The sequence below is a fragment of the Psittacula echo genome, assembly GCF_963264785.1.
Source record: "Psittacula echo genome assembly, chromosome: 1".
Classification (NCBI taxonomy): Eukaryota; Metazoa; Chordata; class Aves; order Psittaciformes; family Psittacidae; genus Psittacula; species Psittacula echo.
Genome location: NC_137735.1, coordinates 127,186,742 through 127,206,334, shown reverse-complemented (window position 1 = coordinate 127,206,334; position 19,593 = coordinate 127,186,742). Strand labels below are relative to the sequence as shown.

At 37.6% G+C, this 19,593-nt stretch overlaps 1 protein-coding gene across 5 annotated transcripts in view; it reads left to right on the top strand.

Annotated features, from left to right (window-relative positions):
- Nucleotides 1-19,593, top strand: part of FRS2 (fibroblast growth factor receptor substrate 2) — a 58,186-nt gene that overhangs the window by 14,745 nt on the left and 23,848 nt on the right. The window contains exon 1 of one of the 5 annotated variants that reach the window (XM_080625610.1): nt 785-837. The exons of 3 other annotated variants lie outside the window; for them this stretch is intronic. The gene's annotated coding sequence lies outside the window, so the exon portion shown is untranslated. Of the gene's footprint in view, nt 1-784; nt 838-12,931; nt 13,071-19,593 lie in introns of those variants that run through there. One more of the 5 variants, XM_080625609.1, reaches the window with a different exon arrangement.

Genomic DNA, 19,593 nt, shown 5'->3' with positions numbered 1-19,593 from the left:
AATGTGAATTAAAGGTCTTCTCTCCTTCCCAAGGAAAGTAACATCAATACATATGCTTTGCATAATTTCTTGCTTCTCTCATTGTTTTCCGGGCCACTTTTTAAGCATGCTGTATTGGCTTCTAAATGAAATCCAACAGTTTTCTCCTTCTGTAATTTAGGGAATAACAGAGATTGATCTGCATATTCAGATTGTCAGCATATACAGAGATTGATCTGCATATTCAGATTATCAGCATATATGGGTTGAAATTTATGAAGGAGCGTAAGGATGTTAGGTTGATAATCTTTGAAATATTCAGTGTGAAATAATTTACTTGAAGTCATACAGCAGTATCAAACCAGATACCATGTTTAGAATAAGCAAATTACTAGTGTAATGATCAGCTATTCTAGATAATGCATCCAGTTGATATGTAGAACTGGACCTGTGCTTCACACAGATGAGCATCCTTAAAGGTTGATGGAGTTGAACGGAAGTTGTGGGAGCTGGGCAAGATAAGGCAGTGAATGTGCATAGGGAATTTAATGGGAACTGATAAAGAAAGGGGACTAGGAATTGGTTAGGAAGAAGCTTGGTTTTCGGAATATTTTGAATTTTGGTGCTTGACTTGGTTTATCCTATTATCATTAAATACAGAATTTGAATTACAGTGTTTGTCTTAGCAGTAGCTAATTGTCATGTTTCTTAATTCTAAATTACTTTCAAAATATCTACAATGTTGTTAAGCAGCGATAAGTGGCTTCTGAGTTTTTTTATTTTTTTGTCTTGGGTGTCTTCCAGTGTAGACAAAGGGGTTGCAATAAAAGGACAGAACATCTGGGATTAGAGTGCACCGTAAGTAGCATCATGATGATTTCACACGGCTTCTGTACCTGTGACTAAGTTTTCTTCGGTCCCTTTCTGTATTTTAGAACATAATGTAGTTTTTGCAGATTTTGTTATTGAATTGCAGTTTCTGTAACATACTCTTGTTGACTGGTTAAATTACTGGTGGATGTAATGTGTTGCTTTCATAGAAGCATGTGTTCTGTTTTCTTGTACAGTCTGAAACACACCATTTATGTTTGCTTTTGAATTTTTTATATGAACTGCAAAAGTACAGAGAGAAAGAATGGGAGTCGTGGTTTATCTTGGATTATCCAAACTTGCTTTGGAACATTATTGCCAAAGGCTATTACGCTGAGAGATTATTATGTTTATGAAGTTGTTGTATTTTCTGAAACCACAATTCTTGTAAAAGGATAATTAACTTAAAGCTTGGGCTATTCTTTCCAGAATCTGTGCCAGTGCCAAAATATTTTCAAACAATACATAGTTATCATTTCAAAGATATCCTTTTAACTTGAAATACTAAGTAGTGTAATAAGTTTTTGAAACATACTGCTGTCCTTCTAGTTTACTAAATGCTATTTTTAAGGTGAAAGCAAACCATTTATCTCACATTAGAAATCAGATGTGAATGTGCTACTTCCTATGAAGTCTTAAAGTTTATGTTCTTGCTCTAAATCAATATTTATGCTGTTGATTTTTTTGCGGGGGACACATGCACAGAAGTTTTGCTGTCTGTAGCTATTGTTGCTGAACACTTTAACAGTGAGGTTTAGCAAATCACAAGCTTCCAAAGGTTTCATGCTGTGTGTTTATGTAAACTGTAATTTAATACTGAGTTGGATAATGCTTGAGCTGGAGTTTGTAAGGATGCTTGACATCCATAGTTGACTTTTTGAAAAACGATGGAAATGATTTCCATCAGTCAAATGAAACAGCTTAAGTGTCAGGAGTTTAGTATTTATTTGTTCACTTAGGTGAAGTTTTATGTTTTTGTTTTAAAGAAAACTCAAAAGTAAGTGGACTTTTTTAACAAAATCTGTAATGGCTAAATTATCACTAATCCTGCTCCTAAACATTTAAGAACTCTTGAAGCTGTATCTATGCAGAATTGTTGACACTTTTACTGCTTTGAAAATGGCAGTTAGAAATAGCACTGTTAAAAATTGTAGAATGCCAACATGGTGCTTCTGTAAATCTAGATTTAACGAGCCTTATTAACCTCATTCTTGTTGTTGCAACTGGAATACTATGCTTTTGATAAAAATTTTTTTCCCAGCTTTTAAACAGATGTCAGTATTTGCTTGAAATTATACTTTGCACACATAACTAACTGTAGCTTTATATGAACTTACCTTTGCATAAAATACATTCAGAGAAAGCAGTTTCAGAGAGTAGGTGTTGTATAGGTTTTTGTAAAACTGATACACAAGTTGATTTGTTTTAGCAGAATACTGTAATTTCTCTTTACATCACAATGAATTTGCATTTTTGTAACCACTTTAAAATGGTCCAAGTATGACCTGCTTCCAAAATAGAAGAGTATGATTTCTCCTAAGGCTTCATGGTCCAGCTTTCCTGTTGTTGGCACAACAGCAAGATGAGTGCAGTGATTTGGATTGAAGCTTGTCTGGCTAATTATAAGATAGCCAGAGCAGGAAAAGACGATGCCTTTCAGGTGCAATCACCTTTAGATCACTTGAAGGTAACAGGGAATAGCATTCTGAGAAGAAGAGCACTGCAGTTAAAGTATCTCATCTAATAATGACTGCTTAATTCATAAAAAGAAAATGTCACACTACCTGATAGCCAGGCATGTTTTCTATACACGGGAGGAAAAAATATGTCCTTGTTATACATTGAATTTGTATTATCTTAGAAGCATAGGCTTGGTTTTGAAAGAGGTGTTTTTGTTACCTCCTGTCAGTGCTAGTGGACATAATTCTAGTAGAGAATTACAATTTTTATAAAAGAATTACTTATATTTGGCATTTTTCTGTGACAACACATAAAAAAAGAAAAAAATGAGTGGGACACAGATATGTAAATATTAGTATTGAGTCATTTGGATTTCTCTGTGATTTCACGACAACAGTAAGAATTTATTTATTTATTTATTTATTTTTCAAGGAAGCAAGCAGGGGGTTGGCAGGATAAGAGTTTATGGAGTAGCCCAATATTTAATCTGCAATATATAGGGTGGCCTTTAGTGAGTGTTACACAGCTGTTTTGATTATCAGTATTAACTGGTTTGGCGCTTTTGCTTTTTTACTTTTTAAAAGGTGTGTGGGCATCTTAGTTATTCCCTTTACATAACTAATATCAAATGCTCTAATTAAAGTACATAGATATTATGTATAATGGGAATGATATATGTATAGAATGCAACCAAGTTTCTTCTGTAAATGGGACTTTTTCATCTTTCTCCCCCCCCTCCCAGTCATTCGTGTACCACACATAAATATGGCTGCTGGGACACAATTAATGTAGTGTGTTTTTTTAAATTGTGAAAGAGAATATTTAAGAGAAAGTCAAAACTTTTAGATGTTTAGCTTTCATCTTGAGTTTATGGTTAAAACGGCATTCACAATTCTTAGCTGTTTTGAAAGCTGTCTGCCTATAATGTTAAAATCTTTGACATAAAACGTGACTCATTAATATAAGCATCTGCTTATACAAGTAGAAAAAGCACCCATTCTATTTAACCTTTACCTTGATATTTTCAGTATAAATACTTGTTACTGCTTATAAAATCATTGTGTTTTTTGTTCTGCCTAGATTAGTGCTGTTCTTTGTGTGGAACAGATTTAAGATGCAAAATTACTTGCAATTTCTCCTCACTATTAAATTCAGCATGATGGAAAGATTATTACGTGAAACTTAAATTCTTAATGTGAACTTGTAGCTTTACTGACTGTGAGGGGTGGTTTCAAGACAACAGCTGTTAACAGGAATTTTTTAATCTGTTCTTCCCAGAGGCTTCCTATCTGTCCTATTTGCGTGAAGACAACAGACACTCCGTGTTTCTGGGATTGCACTGAATCAGTAGGAAGGTTGTGAAGTTAATTAGATATTATTAATAACATCTGGTTTTGCTATTCATACTGCTGCCTTTTTCTGGATAGACTAAGTAAGCAAGATCACCAAAATATTTTTGAATTTGAAAGAATCAGCTTCTGGTAATTGAAGATGTGGTTTTAAAGGAATGACTTGGAAAATACATATAAATCTTAATGGCATCCTTTAATGGCTTCTGTTTATCTTGACATTGTTAAAAATGTTATTTAAAATATCATTATATTGGTTATATAGGTACATTTCTATGAGAAAACGTGCACACATGCCGTTCTATCCTTAACTTGTGTGACTGGTTTTGGTGGTGCTTTGAGGCCAGTGTTTGTCTGTTAACTCAAGGTGAAATGATAATCTTTGTGTTAGTCCTCATAGATAAATTACAACTTTTTGAGGATCCATGTTTATTTTTACAGGTAGCATGCATTATCTAGCTAGCACAGGCAGCAATAGCAGTGAGGAGATGGAGGCATAGGCTCAAAGAGACTAGTCCTTTTTATAAAATTAAGACCTGCAACCTCTTTCAGAGTTGGTGGAGCAAAAACTATATTTATGAGACCACAAGTAAAATCCATCCTGCTTAAAACCAGTCATATTGGGTAACTGGGGGGGGGGGGGGGGGGGATTTCTTGTGTGTAGTAAAGCTTCAGAAAGGAGAAACAGCATGCTCGGGACCTGTCTGTGTCTATATTACCATGCCAGTACATATGCATGATCGTGTCTTGCCTGTTTATTGTGTAGCTTTGGTAAAGATAGAACTTTTTGCTTTAAGAGACTTGACTTCGATAATGCTGTGTATTTGAAACTGGGTAATTAATGGATGTTTTAATCCAATTAATAGTCCAAGCTCTTTGAACCAGTCAAGCACACTTGCAGATCTGGTTCCAAAGCATGCTAATATCCAAAAGTTATAAGCTTGTTGGGCGGATTCATGAGATATTTGTGCATTTGATAGAAATAAGTTGCACCATCCTAATAACTGTTTATTCAAGTTCTTACTGGTTGTTTATGGTGCAGTCCATACAGATAGATGTTCAACTTCGTTTAACATGTAGTAACAGTTTTTTGAGATGTTTGATAGGTACATGGTCTTCTGAGCCATCTTTTCCCCTTGCTACATAGACACCCTTGTATAGCCTTTAGATTGTAAGGGAATGGTGGGAGACTTTTTGACCAGGTGCCCTTTTTGCCTTTGAATTTATATGAGCAAATCTCTGAACATGGTTGTAGAAAAGATTTTAATCTCACATGATTGAGCCTCCTATGCATGTACCTTTGGGCTCACTAGTTGTAATATCTCCAAGAATACAGTTCCTGTAGTAAAAGTAAACTACTTTTGGCACAGCATGTCTTGAAAAATGTCTTGATTTCAAGGTCTTCCACCTTGCTTTTTCTTCCCTTGTCTCTTGTACTATTGCAGACAAAGATTTTAAACATAAAAATAAAAATGGATCTATTAGCATTGTGTGATGACTAAGTAAGGTATAGCTGAAGGTCCATAAGAAGGTTTTTCCAAGTGGAATTTACTGACCGGTTGTACACTTTCCCCCGCCAAGCCTGTGCCCATCAGCTGTACGTTTGATGTCTCTACAGTTACGGATTTGAAGGGTTATAAGCAGTACAATATCAAACAATACCTCTGTAAGTATAAATGGCATGTAAAAACTCATAACTTGTTATCAAATTAAGGGAGAAAGTGCAAGGCACTTAAATTATATGATAAGCATAACACTCTTTTAACATAGTTGAAATGAGTCTGCTCATTGCTGGTTCTTGGACAGAGAATATTTTCATTGCATGGAAACAGACAAAAGCAACAAGATAACTGTGCCATAAAATGGGGATGCCAGTTTAGACTGGTAGAGGTGTTCCTTCCAAGGAACTGTGTCTGGACTTACAGTGTGTGTAATGGTCAGCTGAAATTACATCTGTCTTGTAATAGCTGCAGTATAAATATTAGGGTGAGAATTACCAACTGTTGTTTAGAATTTATAGTCTAAATGGATAAAACAGGCATACAAAATAACAAAAAAAATACAGATTACGTGATTGTATATTGACAGCAATCATGGTAGCAGGCTCCTTTATATGAACTAGGGATGAGCTGAGCAGCGAAAATGAAATGAGGGAGATAGATGAGATGAGATGTGGTGAGAGTAGGAGGAGCAAGGAAGTGAGATGAAGATTGTAACGAACAGAAAAGGTCAAGCCAGCGTAGGAAGGACAGTCACGGAGATGTTCAGAGAATCTTCCAAACATCCTGGAAACCAAAGGTCCTGGCCTTAGCTGCTTCTGGTCCTGTCACGTGGGGTGCTTTTCAGGCTTCATCTGACTAGCCTTGTCTAGTGGCCAGGATAATTGGCAGTGTGGTGATTGGTACTCATCACCCAACTGATTCACTAAACTCCAAAGTTGGTACAAAAGGGCTGGTTGGTATTTTCATGGTATTTCTCACCTGAAGTTTCTGTGACAGGAGGTGGAATGCTATAGGAAAGATGGGGGAAAAAAATTGAGGTAGACAAAAGGGAGGAACACCATGTCCAGCACTCGTGCTTTATAAATCAATTGTAAGATAAAATTTTTACCTGAACTGAGTGTTTCTGGAAAACCTCCTCTTACACAGTACAGTGAGGGTTGTTTTTTTCCTTTATGGAGTAGGTGAAACTTGTTTTCAAAGATTCTAGATCAAAAGTAACATTAATGAAACCTGAAAGTTTACACTTCAGACTTCATAGCTTTGTTACATAGCAAACATTTTGATTTTTCTATCCAAAGATGCACATACTTTCAAACCTCTGTGTTCACTGATGTTATTTCCACTGTTCCATGCTTTAAGGTACTCGGTAATCCTGTTATTTATGTCAGTCTTGTATGTAATGCAGTGATATGCTAAAACGTAGTCCATGGCAGGAATGTACTTCAACACCAAATTCAAATATAGTTTTTATTCTAATACTGCTTTTGAAAAGCTTTATATGTTGGAGAAAACGGTTGTTTTTTGTTTGTTTGGGTTTTTTAGTGCCAACATTTATTCTTAGTCATAGGTTGCTTAAGGCTAGAGTGGAGGAACCTAGTCTGAGTCCTTTGTGTTCTGATAAGAAACTACAGCTCACCCATTTACTCTTGAATTGAAAGCAGTTAACTTCTACCTAAATAATTTATTCCACAATGTTTACTGGCCTTGAATTTGGAGCTACTCAAGGCATCAAAGCTCCACCAGTTTTCTTGTCAGCTTATTACAGACATTAATTGCCATGTATTTATTATATGCTTAATTATTTGGTGGGTTTTGTACTTAATGATTTAAAAAAAACCCCCACTTTTTTTATTCTCAAAGGTTCTATTAAGTTATCTCATGTTGAAGTGTAAACTTTGTTGTTTGTTTCCATTTGACCATTTTTTTTAATATAAATACTTATCAAACTAACTTCTAAACCTAGAAGTCCCATCTTAATACATTTGTAATGCGCTTACTTGCTTAAGATAGATGATGATGATGATGGCTTGACTTCGCAAGCGAAGATTTGGGAAGGGCTTTACCCAAGCTGGCAGTATCCCACATCTCTCAAATACAAGACAGCACCTCAGAAGTCAGTACTGCATTTCTTCACAGAATAAAACATTATTCTGGGGTCTCGGGTGCCAGTGTGTTCAGCTAATAAAATATATATGACATAGCTCTCAGAAACTTCTTTTAAATTGCTATATTTTGTTATGATAACTAGTAAAAACAAGTCCTCTGTGGACAGTGGTGTTCAGTTTAGCTGGTTTACACTTTTTGCACATCGTTCCCTGGCCTTTCCTGAGCAGCTGAAATGTGTTGTAGGGAGTGAGAAGATCTTTCATATGCTTTACAGGCATTTGAATATTAACAATGATAACAAGCAGCTTCCCTTACTTAAAAATATTTGTTAAAATATTTAGCTGTCATGGTTTATCAAACCATGGGAAATCAAACACCACACAGCCACTTGTGTACTGCTCCCATGTCAGGATGGGGGAGAGAATCTTGAGGGTAAAAGTGAGAAAACTCCTGGGTTGAGTTGACACAGTTCAGTAGGTAAAGCAAAAGGTTTTTCTACAAGCAAAGCAAACCAAGGAGTTCATTCACCACTTCCCATCGGCAGGCACGTGTTCGGCCATCTGCAGGAGAGTTGGGCTCTATCACACCTAACTGTTACTTTGGAAGATGAGCACTGTCACTCCAAATGTCCCTTGCTTCTTCCCCCAACTTTATATGCTGAGCATGATGCCATATGGTGTGGAATGTCCCTTGAGTCAGTTGGGGTCAGCTGTCCTGGCTGTGTTCCCTCCCAGCTTCTTGTGCACTCCCAGCCTGCTCTCTGGTGGGGTAGGGTGAGAAGTAGAAAAGGCCTTGACTGTGTGAGCTCTGCTCAGCAATAGGGAAAACATCCCTGTGTTACCAGCACTGTTTTCAGCACAAATTCTGTAGATATTTTCATCTAGAGTGTAAGTTGAGAAGGGTCTTAGTAAGTCAACTTAAGTATCAGTTGAACTTGGTTTTTAACTTGCAGTCGTGTACTTGAAGTCTAGTTTAAAACGTTGAATCATGTAAATTAACACTAAATTTAAAACACAAATCCAGTTCTTAGAATTGAGTGAATTAGAATAGATTGTTTTCTTTCCATTCTTGTCTAAGTAGGTGCCAGCAAGCTTTATGGGCTTGTTATTTAAATGGGTTTTATGCCAAAACATTTTACATGCCATGTTTTTAAGGAAATTGTGCCACAAAAAGAGACCACAGAGTTTTTGCCCATAAAATGCTCTAGCTGTAGAATCTGTGAATGATTGTTTTTTGTATCATCTTTGGCCAGTTTTATAATACCCTGAAGCAGCAAACTGGCTGTTGAAACTGTGTAATGTAAGTTATCTGTCCTCTTCTAGCAAATCGTTGGATTGGGGTGGTATTAATTTCTCTTGTTGCACCTACTTTAAAATTAACCTGCAAGACCCATAGGTGAGTCTGAATCGTAACCTTTTTAATGTTCCTGTTAAAATGCCTGAATCCGAGTTCTTCTGTGTTCTGTCCTTTCTTTGATGCTTTCTGTGACTTTTCACTGACAATAAGGTGTGATTATTTAACTGCAGCACAGAATAGAGTAACTACAAAGGTGTATTTGTGGGTGTAGTTTCAAAAAGCATTTCTCTCTGTGGTGCTGTTGGTATAAACAGTGCCACCCCCTTATATGTGCTTGGGTGTTCATGTGGTGAACCTGATCAGGAAGCTGGTCCAGGTTGAAAAATAGCTGAGCAAGGGAAATAATGATTATTTTTAGCCCAGATAAGTTACAGGTGACATCCTGATGTTTGGAAGTGATGAGTAACTGAAGAAATGTTTGTAGGAAGCTGAGATACCTGCATTTCAGTTATGGGGTTTTCTTACTAGTATTTTTGTTTGTATTTTATTTCTCCATAGCAGTAAATGATATTTTGCATACATTTAATTAGAGATCTACGTACTAGCTGGAGCAGGAGCATAAATAAAATGATCTCTGGTCAAGCTGTGCTAATGGAGCTGTGTGATCTGGGTATGGCTTGCAGTCCCATCTGAGCAAAGCACACAGCTGTTTGTAGCCTTGCTCCCCCCTGCACGTTCAGGCTTTTTCTCAGTTGTGCCAGCTCTGTCACTAGGCCAGCAGGAAAGCAGTTCAGGAAGCTAAACTGGCTGAAATGTAGCTTTTCAAAAATATTTTTTCTGCTGCCCTTGCTCCATGAAACAACTCTCCATAGAGACTGGTGAGAGCCAGAGCTCACCTGTGGCCAGGAGCAGCAGGAGGGCCCATTGCTGTACCTCTGACTTGTGCAGCCTCCATACACCACGAGTGTGGCATGCTGAAAGGTGTCTGCATCCATTTCTAAGCAGCTGTGCTGTCTTCCTGCTCTCTGCATTTCCTGCCGGACCCTCCACATTGTCACTGCATTACCCCTGCCTGGTTTCAGCAATCACCTCTACCCTCTGCTCCCCTGGCACCTTTGCAATTCTCCATTGCCTTCTGCAAAGTGCTGCCAGACTGGATGGGAAAGTAGCAGGGGTGGTGAAACGTGCCTTGAGCTTGAGGACTTTGATTTGAGGAATGCTGGTTTAGGAGATGTGGTGGCTGGCATATATGAATAGGGACTTTTCATAAGAGACAATTTGTCTTCTCTAGCCAGTAAAGCATTTAATGTCAAGAATACTTCAGAATCTACAACTCTCATAGAGATCTGCAGGACTTTCAGAGCATCAGTAGTACATTTATTTTGGTTTCTCGTTTGCAAGGCCTTTTTAAAGTTTAATAATGAAAAATGTCACAGAAAAGCTACTGTTTATACCTTTTAAGCTAGTGTATTCTACCAAGTGGTACTACTTCAATATCCATTAAATAGCACAGCTGGCACAGAATGAGAGTATGTTCTGTTGTTGATGAAAGAATATAATGTAATATCGAGAATTAAAGTAGTGTACGCCAGGAGCATACATGTTGGCTGCTGTGTGTGTCTTCTCCCACAATGTATGTGTTTTCCACTGTGGAAGTTCATCACAAAAAAAAGAATGAATTGTGTAGCTCTGAAGGGTAATTTTGGAAGCTTTAGTCCCAAGTAAAGATAAGACCCTGTTGTGGAATTGGTACCGTTTTCAAAGGGTGCTATGGTTTCTGCTTTGGCATGGCTAGTAATGGTAATAAAGTCTTGGCATCTTCAGCAGTCTCTAGAATTAATCCTTTATGAGAGAAAATGGGCTTTCAATATAGCCATCAGATGCTAGCAAAATCGATGGGCGTGGACAAGCTTGTCCATGCTAGCTATAAACCAAATCAGCTTGTTTTCTGTATACAGGAGTGTTTGAAGTTCTAGTATGGTATTTTAAACTACATCAATCTCATTCGTAATATCTAGAAGTTGCAGAAATTTGAAGCACAAAAGATTGGCTCATACTATAAAACAGAAACATTAAGCCAGTGTGAACCCACATGTAGAGATTACCACTGAATGCAGTTGGTAGAGAAACAAAAAAATCTGTATGAAGTCTTTGAGGGCTCAGTATTTCAGGTGGTATTTGACACTGTACAGTACTCAGAATTCCCCATAGTCAAGCAGAGGTGGAGGTGTGTGGGGTTTGTCTGAGGCTGAAATGTTACCATCCCAGCACCAGGGAAGTTCAATGTGCTTCTTAGGCGTTTGATTTAGGATTTAATTTTTTTCTTTTAAACTGAATTGTATCACTTTTGCTCATTCAGGGGGAATTAGAGCTGAGTCCTCATACTTCCTTACGAATCCCAATCTTGGATATGACTGCTGTGTGAGAGCATGTGCTGCACATATTCAGGCATCATGTTTATTGATTAGAGAATATGCGTGTATTATCAACACAAGAATTCAGAACAGTTTTCTATCCTTAAAGATTATCTGCTACTTAAAATAACAAGTGATAATTTCAGTACAATAAGGTTAATAGACTTTTCTGTGTAGCTGAAGGTACCAGTGCTTACAGAAGTCATGTGACACACAAACTCAACAGTTTAATCCTAAAAACCTTTTGACAGAAACTATTTTCTAAGTGACACCTGGTCAAACTTGTTAATAGAAGGAATATATATGTAATAGAAGGAATCTTATGGAAGGACTTGTTTAAATAAAAGTAAATGTGACTTTTTTGGTGAGGGAAGCTTCATTTTATTGTAAACTTCTGTTCTTCAGAAGGGCACCTTCACTGTACAGTCTTTCAAACTACAAATTTGGGACAGTAAAATGCTTAAAGAAGAAGCTTCACTAATGTCTTGGGAAGAGTTTAGTCTTACAAAAAGAAAAACTTCAGAATTTTGGATTTTCTCTCCATTTCACCCCGGCCATAGTCTCACAGTTAGTAAAGATATAGTTGGTAATAGTGATTTAGAAGGGCATCCCAAGGGAAAAAAAAAAAGTAATTATGTAAATAGTAGCAAATCATGAGGTCCACAATTCATGCTATTGAGGAATTTTTAAATGTGGCTGGGTTTGCAAGCCATATTTGCATTCTTATGTTACAGTCCATTATTTTGAAAAGTAAGAGCAAATGGTTACTCAAGCTAATTTTGTAATGAAACCCGTGGTTCTGGGACAGTTACTTTACAATACTAATTACAGATAGAATTAGTTTGTCTTTTTAGGAAGGATGGTTCAAAGTTCAGTGCAAGATCCTATAGAAGGGCAAGGTAGGTGTGTTTCTGTGATCTCTTACAATGCTTGACACTCATTCTGTGACATTTTATTTGGTTGTGCTCTTGTGTCAAATTGTTTGACAAGCAGCAAGACTTGTGGCCAAGTGGTTTAGCCAGGATCTTTTGTGAGTGGCACAGGACAAGAAAAAAACCTCTGGGGTACTTAGTGACTGGTGATGCCAAACTCTTTATTATATCTTTTGTATCTCTTAACTGTCATCAGGTGTTGTGGTGTGGTTTTCTCAATCTTTAGCTTCCATAAATCTTAGGAGGGACACCTGTTCATTCATTGTTTTTTCCTTTTCTTACTTTTTTATTTTTCTTTATATGTGTCAATAGCCTCTTTTGAGGATGCAGTAACAGAGAGAAGAACTATATATGCAGTGTGATGCAGCCTCAGCACTATCCTCCTTTTGTTAGGCTGGAGGCTGTTCCACTGGCAAGTGATCCATGCTGTGGTCTGAACAGAGGAAGGGCCTTACCGCTGGAAGCACTCCTGTGGCAAAGATGCTTGCTCCCTTAATGGAACAAGCTAAGTTTTAATCTTTGTTCTGCTGCTTATTCTGGTGTGTAGACACTGACACACACATGCACAAATACCACATATCCATTCGTGTTGAATAAGGGGTAAGGGGTTAAAACTTAAACAGGAAAAGTTTAGATTGGATATGAGGAGGAAGTTTTTTAGTGTGAAGGTGGTGAGGCACTGGAATGGGTTGCCCAGGGAAGTTGTAAATGCTCCATCCCTGGCGGTGTTCAAGGCCGGGTAGGACAGAGCCTTGGGTGGCATGGTTTAGTGTGAGGTGTCCCTGCCCATGGCAGGGGGGTTGGAACTAGGTGATCTTGTAGTCCTTTCCAACTGTAACTATTCTATGATTCTGTTCAATCCTTCTAATGCTACTTTTACAGATCTTTATTTAGGAAGAGATCTATACAAATCGGACAATTCATTATGGATCCTGCAGAAAGGTATGTTTATTCTTTGCTGAAAGAAAATGCTCTGTGGTGATAACATTGGGCAGCAGTTATCTAATGTAGTATAATAGTCATCCAGCAGAATAAAGCTTTGTAGAGCTCTATATTGAGAGCTCCAGGTTGCTACAGAAATTTCTGTAGTGTTTCAGCAGTGTTCAAGAAAGAAGCATTTTATAAGCCGCAAAAAGGAGCTTTTAAAAAAAAATAAAATTGAAATACAATACAAGGAAATGGAGCTTTTAGTTGTGTTAGTTGTAAAGCACTAAGAATAAAGATTTGTTGTTTAATGGAACTTTGCTCTCCACTGTACAGGTAGATCAGACTACAGTTTTTGGGAATTTCCATTTCAAATAAGAAAATACTTCTTAGGGCATGGATCAGCTAGACTAACAGGGAGCATGTTAAATCACTCAAAACTAAAGAGAATGTTTTAGTTTTTTAATTATATAGAAGTTGACTGTAAGAGATTCAGCAGTGAAAAGAAAGTGGATGTACAAACATGATTGTGCTTGGGTTTTACTTAAATCTGCTGGGCAGATCCTGATAATCAGAATTTTAATCAGTTGGTGTAGCCCAAAGCATAGACAGGTGTCTACACAGTCAGGTTACCATGGTTTAACAAATCAGACACATTAACTGAATGTGCTTATGCTCTTTTGCATTGCAAATGCAAAGGGGAAAAAAAAAAAACGCAGCTAACCTAAATCTGCCTTTTGGCAGATGCAGTTCAGTGGTGACAAAAGGTACCCTAGGGTTGTGGGTCTGATGTCTCATCAACTGCTAGTGAAGAGTCTACGTAGTCTTGGTTTAGAGGAGTAACTAGACATTGTTAATCTTTCCCTTTCATACAGTGGAGTCACAGGGGACATAAAGTTAAGTAATTGTTAGAATTTCTCCTTAAAGTAGGAACTAAAAATGGACAAGAAGCATTTGCAGAGGCATGTGAACAGAACTAGGAAACTCAGGAGACTTTCAAATGTGCTGTAGAGAGTTCTTTGCAGAACAGGGAGAAATGGTAAACACAAGAAACAATTTTTAAAAGAACACAGATTTAATGGTATCTTGGGAGGATGGGATTGTCAGTTTTCTAAGAAGCAAAAACTACGTATAAAAGCTAGATGTTCAGGTAAGGCCAAGTTCCTTGTATCCAAGTGCTAAGAACTTGCTGATGGCAAAAGAGGAACCAAATGACAGATGGAAGAAAGGCACATCTTGAAAATAGATACTGAAACTGTATTTGTCTTCTTATTTATTTTTGTAAAACATGGTAGCATGGTCTTGGTTTTGATAACATCTTCCTGAATCTGTTTAACATTTTGGTAAGAAGGACCTTGCAGGCTTTTCAGTGTTGTTTCTATTGATCTGTTAGAAGACTGGGTATGAGACATGTCAAAAACTTAAAGCAAAACTTTTCCTGAAATGTTTGACTAAACAGTCTTTCAGAGAATAAAATACTACAGAATATGAACTCAATGCCTTTTACTTAATTACAAAATTTGGCACTTTGCTGGCTTTAAAGACTTGGCAAAAGCTGTGGGCTTCAAGGTTTAGAAGGCATTTGTGGTTAAATATTAGGGAGCTGACTCACTAGTTAAACTGACTCAAGCCAGGCATCCTTTTTGAGAATTATCTACATTCTGTCTTCCTCTTAGGCCCCATTACTTGACTTAGTTGTTGTAGCCTTCTGCTTTATTTTCCCATCTCCTTGCCTTTCTCCTTGATCCTGTACTCAAAACGCCTTTCCGTAGCACCGATGTTTAAAACTTCAATCGCGTTTCTGCTGTTTTATTGTTGTGTAAAAATTATGCTTTTTGTATATGCTGTTCTTGAGAGGACATTTTAAAAGAGATTCGGAATTTCCAAGAATAAAATAATTTAGAAGTGCTTGCTTGTTTAACCTAATGTCATGGTTTGGAGTTTGATGTTCTGGCTGTTTCTTCTAAAAGGATGTAGTTAATCTGGCAGTCATTCACAGAAAACAATATGGTGGTGCGGATCTGGAGAAATTGTTTTAGTAAGAAATTGAAAAATATTTGCATATGTGTAAGTTGTTTTAAAAATGATACCAAGTAAAATATAAGTCTTGTTTCTCTGGAAGTTTACAGCAAGAGGCTTGGGTTTTGGAGAGTGATTAAAGAGTAGAAACAAGGAACGTTGTCCCACATCCTCAGAAGGATTAATGGGGATAGTGGAGGAAACAGCTTGTGTGCTTCTGTTCAAGATGCATGTTCATTAAAGACCTAGAGGTTTTGAAGCGTGCTGAGGTGAAGATTTGAAACTTCCATTTAAATGCTGTGTGTATATACATGTGTACACATATTGAATAGAACAGCTTACCAACCTAGTACCTGGATGAAATGTATGATTACCTTCTGTATCACATTAGGATAGGCCAAAATATGGGGCTGCTTCACTTCAGGATAAGGGATTGTGAGTCTTAGAATTAAATGCTAGTGGGAAGTGGAGAAGTCTAGGATCAGATTCACATAAATCAGTCTTACATGTCATGAAGTATTTAAGAGTTGGCACAACATCGCTGCCTGCTGCAGTTCTCTCTGCTTGTCTTAACTCAGCTGTTTGAGTTGGTCTTTAATCTTCAGTTCTACTGTAATTGTGGCAAATATAAGAGCTTTTCAGTCAGAATGAGCATGTGTTTTTAAGGAATTACAGATGAACAGTGTTCCAACAAATGTTTAACTAGCTTACCTAAATTTGAGCATTTTGCTAAAATGATCACTTTTAAGGAGAACTGTAGAGAAATTAATGCTAACATGCCATTTTGAAATTTTACATAATGACTCTTCAAGATCAGTTGGCAACCCTCAATTTAAACAAACCAACAAGGCTCCTCATTTGCTTGTCTTTTTTTTTTCCTCTGCTTTTTAAAATGATATTGGGTATTCTTATATTGCACTAAGGCAGAGTGAGGTGTGGAGGAAGAAGCTGCTGTTCACTTTGAATCCGGATGTACTGTTACATATACAGCAAAACAGATCGAGTTGTGAGGATCTGGGTGTTAAAAGGAACGAGTGAGAAAAGAAAAGAAAGCCTTCTGTGAGTCTGAGAAGCAGTCAGTTGGCAGTGGCATGAGGTGCCGGCAGAGGAATGTTGCTGAGAGGGCGAGTTCCTGGTGTGATCCTGCATCAGCCTCCTCACCAAGTGTTCAAAGCGGGCTCTGAGGGCGGCGTGCCGAAGTGGCAAGCTTGTGTGCTGGAGCTTGTGTGTGGTTGCTGTAATTTTTGTTTTCATAGGAGCCAGAAGGCTTTTAATTTTAGCTTGGGTCTTGCCAGGTTTGTTTTTTGTTGTTGTTTGGGGTTTTTTTTCCCCTTTGGAAAGGGCTGAAGAGAGGAAAGGAGCGTAAATTTATGACTGTATTTTAATCATAAGTCTGACAACATGCTCATTTAATAAAAATCTTGAGGTAAAACTCCACCTGTTAGCATAAGCGAAGTTATAAACTGGATTCTGCAACTTCACCTCTACCATTCATAGCTTGTTTTCCATAATTGCAGCCAGTGGCACCAAGCTCTTTCTCAGCATGTTTAGCTTCTCCTTGGATCTCCTTCACTGTTTTTAACTCTGTTATGGTTTGTTAGTACTGCTGCTTTTTCATCCTTGTAGTACTTAGGTACCTTCAATATTAATTTTCTTAGTAATCGTTGCCAAGTGGATGAAGGGCAAGGATTCTGTCTGACCTTAGTTCAGCTTGTTTTACTGTTAAAACACCATCTCCCCAAAATACATTTGCTGTTTGGGGGTGAATTGGAATTGTTAAATCACCATTTGGCAGACTATGCAAGACAAGGGCCTTCCAGGACACCTGGAAGAAGAGGAGTTGATTTGGAGGATGCTGGCATGCTTGGGCAGGCAAGGAGAACATTTTGTGCCCCTTTTGCTGTATTTCTCAGGGTTTCTTCCTGTTCTGCTGAACACTCCTATCCCTTTAAAGCCCTGTGTTTCCACAGGAGAACATTCCAGCTCTGGCACCTCTTTACATGTGTTCAGTCTCCAAACATTAAAGTAAATTAGTCAGCCTTTGCTGATGTACAGAATTCTCTTACTTTTTTCCCAAGTAATTATAAAGTGAAGAGGTCCTTTTTGTGACCACTGGGGGAATGAGGCTCTTGGAGCTGACCACACTCGCTAATTGCTAGTTCAGGGCAAATGTCTTATTTTGGTGCTACATCTCTTATGTGCATGTGAGGTCTGGTACGTGGGAGTCCCGTGTTCCAGAAACCTAAGTTTTGTTTTCCAATTGAAAGAACTTGGCTTCGTGGTAGTGAAGATACGCTAGCCAAAATAAATAGAAGGTCGCAGTATGGGCTATTTTAAGTCCTAAGTAGGATACCAGGATTCTTAAATCATATAGAATTTGCCACCATGGATTACATCATGACTCTGAAGACACAGGATTTGCCACATCAGATAGATAGGTTATCCATTTAATCCGTTGTATTAGCCAGTTATGAAGCGGGCAATATTTGGCTACCAGAAAAACTCAAAGGGCTGACTGCAGTACCGTTTTCAGCTTTCTTCACCTATTTTCTGGAAGGAATAACATGGCAATAAACCAATCATTATTTCACTCAGTAACATTTTTTCTTATGTGGTAAGTTGGTTCCTCTGTTTATTAGTCTCTTTGCTGTCTCAAATGCCTGTAGGATTCCCAATTGCATCCTAAATTTATGTACGAAAAAATCAAATCTGCTTTGCTTTACTGACAGCTCTGGTTAATGAGCAGAGGATGTGTAATGTGTTACTTAGAATTGACTATGTGTAACCTGAAATGCTCAGATTTATACTCTCAGTTTGTACTTAATATCTAAGGTGACAGTATCCAGGTGAAATTCCATGCTGTAGAATAACTGTTAGCATCAGTATTGCTCAGAAACCCTTCAGCTGAGAAAATGACTTACCATAATGCATCCGTAGGGATTTGGCTGTGCTTTCTTCAAGTATTTCCGATTGTGAGAGTTTGAAAGAGGAGAAAGATGTACTGGAATGAGCTTCAGGGAGGGGCAGTTCTATGCTGTGTGGCTCATCATAGGGCAAACAGAAAAACAAAACAGAAGTTGAGTGGAGTTGCTAGTGTTTGAAGGAATTGAGTATGTAAGCTTCAGGTTCTGTCATAAGAAGATTTCGGGCTGGTAAAGGTAATGTAAATTTTGCCATTGTTTGGGGTGAATTTTTAAATAGAGGACTTAATCCACGGTTCATGCAATATCGCTTAAAGTATGTTTTTCCTTTGACATATTATTTCCTCAATATTCTTCATGAAGGATCTAGAAAAAGAGGCTTCTTTATAAATTGCATCCCATCCTTGCTGCTTGGTTTTTTGCAGGGTGAAAGTTCACTGTTAAACAAATCTAAATACACCAGTTGTAATAAAATATCAAGCAATACTTACCATGCTGTGTAAGGGTGGGAACGATGAAACATGAAGGGTATAAAATCTGAAATAATTTTATGTTTTAGTATCATTCTGTAAAGAGTTTATAAGGAAAACTAGGTCCTTAAGGGAAAAATGAGGGACAGGAAGAGAGATCAAAAGTAAGTTGTGGAGTGGTTTGTATCTGTTTGACAGCAATTTTGTTTCCATATAATCAAAGCCATAAAAAAAGATTAAAACCAACTTCTGCTTTAAAAGAAATCAGTGTTGAGACATCAGTAACATTCCTATAAGTAGCCGCTCATCCAACTCAAATGAAATTAGATTTCTTGTTTTGCATAGGTCACCTCTGTCACCAAGTCTTTTGTCTGTGATTAGTCTTGCAGCATGTGCTGGCAGCTGATGGTTGCAGTAATGCCATTGTGGATGCTTCGTGTCTGAATACCTGTATAAATGTAAACATACAAACACTTGGAGGCCACGAATGTTGAACTTTGAGAGAGAAGTATCAAAGTAAACCTTTCCTACTTCAGTGTGTTCGGTTGTCTGGCAATTTGTTTTGTGATGTCTACTGCTAGTGTCTAAGTCCGATGCAATGTAGACAACCGAAATTTGGACTCCATTTCTCATATGCTAAATGGAAGGTCAGTCTCTGTGGAGTGAAGGCACTGACTGACAGTGTTAGGCTAGTAACCTAAAATGCAGGATGAATCTGGTGTCTACTGGAATAATAAAAACCTTTCCTCCATGCTTCTTTGGTTTTCCTTTGCACCTTTCCACCTGAAGTAAAGATTTTTTTTTTTTTTTCCCCTAAGTGAGGTAGGGAAAAAAAATAAAGTTCTAGAAGAGATCAAATCTAGAAATGTGATGGGTCTGTTCCTACACAAACTATTTTAAGTGTTAGCTATCTTAAGTAATAGTTTTGAGGAGGTTAATATATACTTCTAAGGAGGTTTATAAGAGGTGGCAACATTAATATGCATGGATGGAGGGAGAAAAGGGAGTTTTGCTTAATACTTAGCCATTTGTGTCTATTTTTTCTATAGGTAAAATAATTTGCCATCATCATCACTTCTGATAATTCCTGAGAAAGGAAGGAGAAAGCCCTTTCTGGGCTTGGGACAGTCC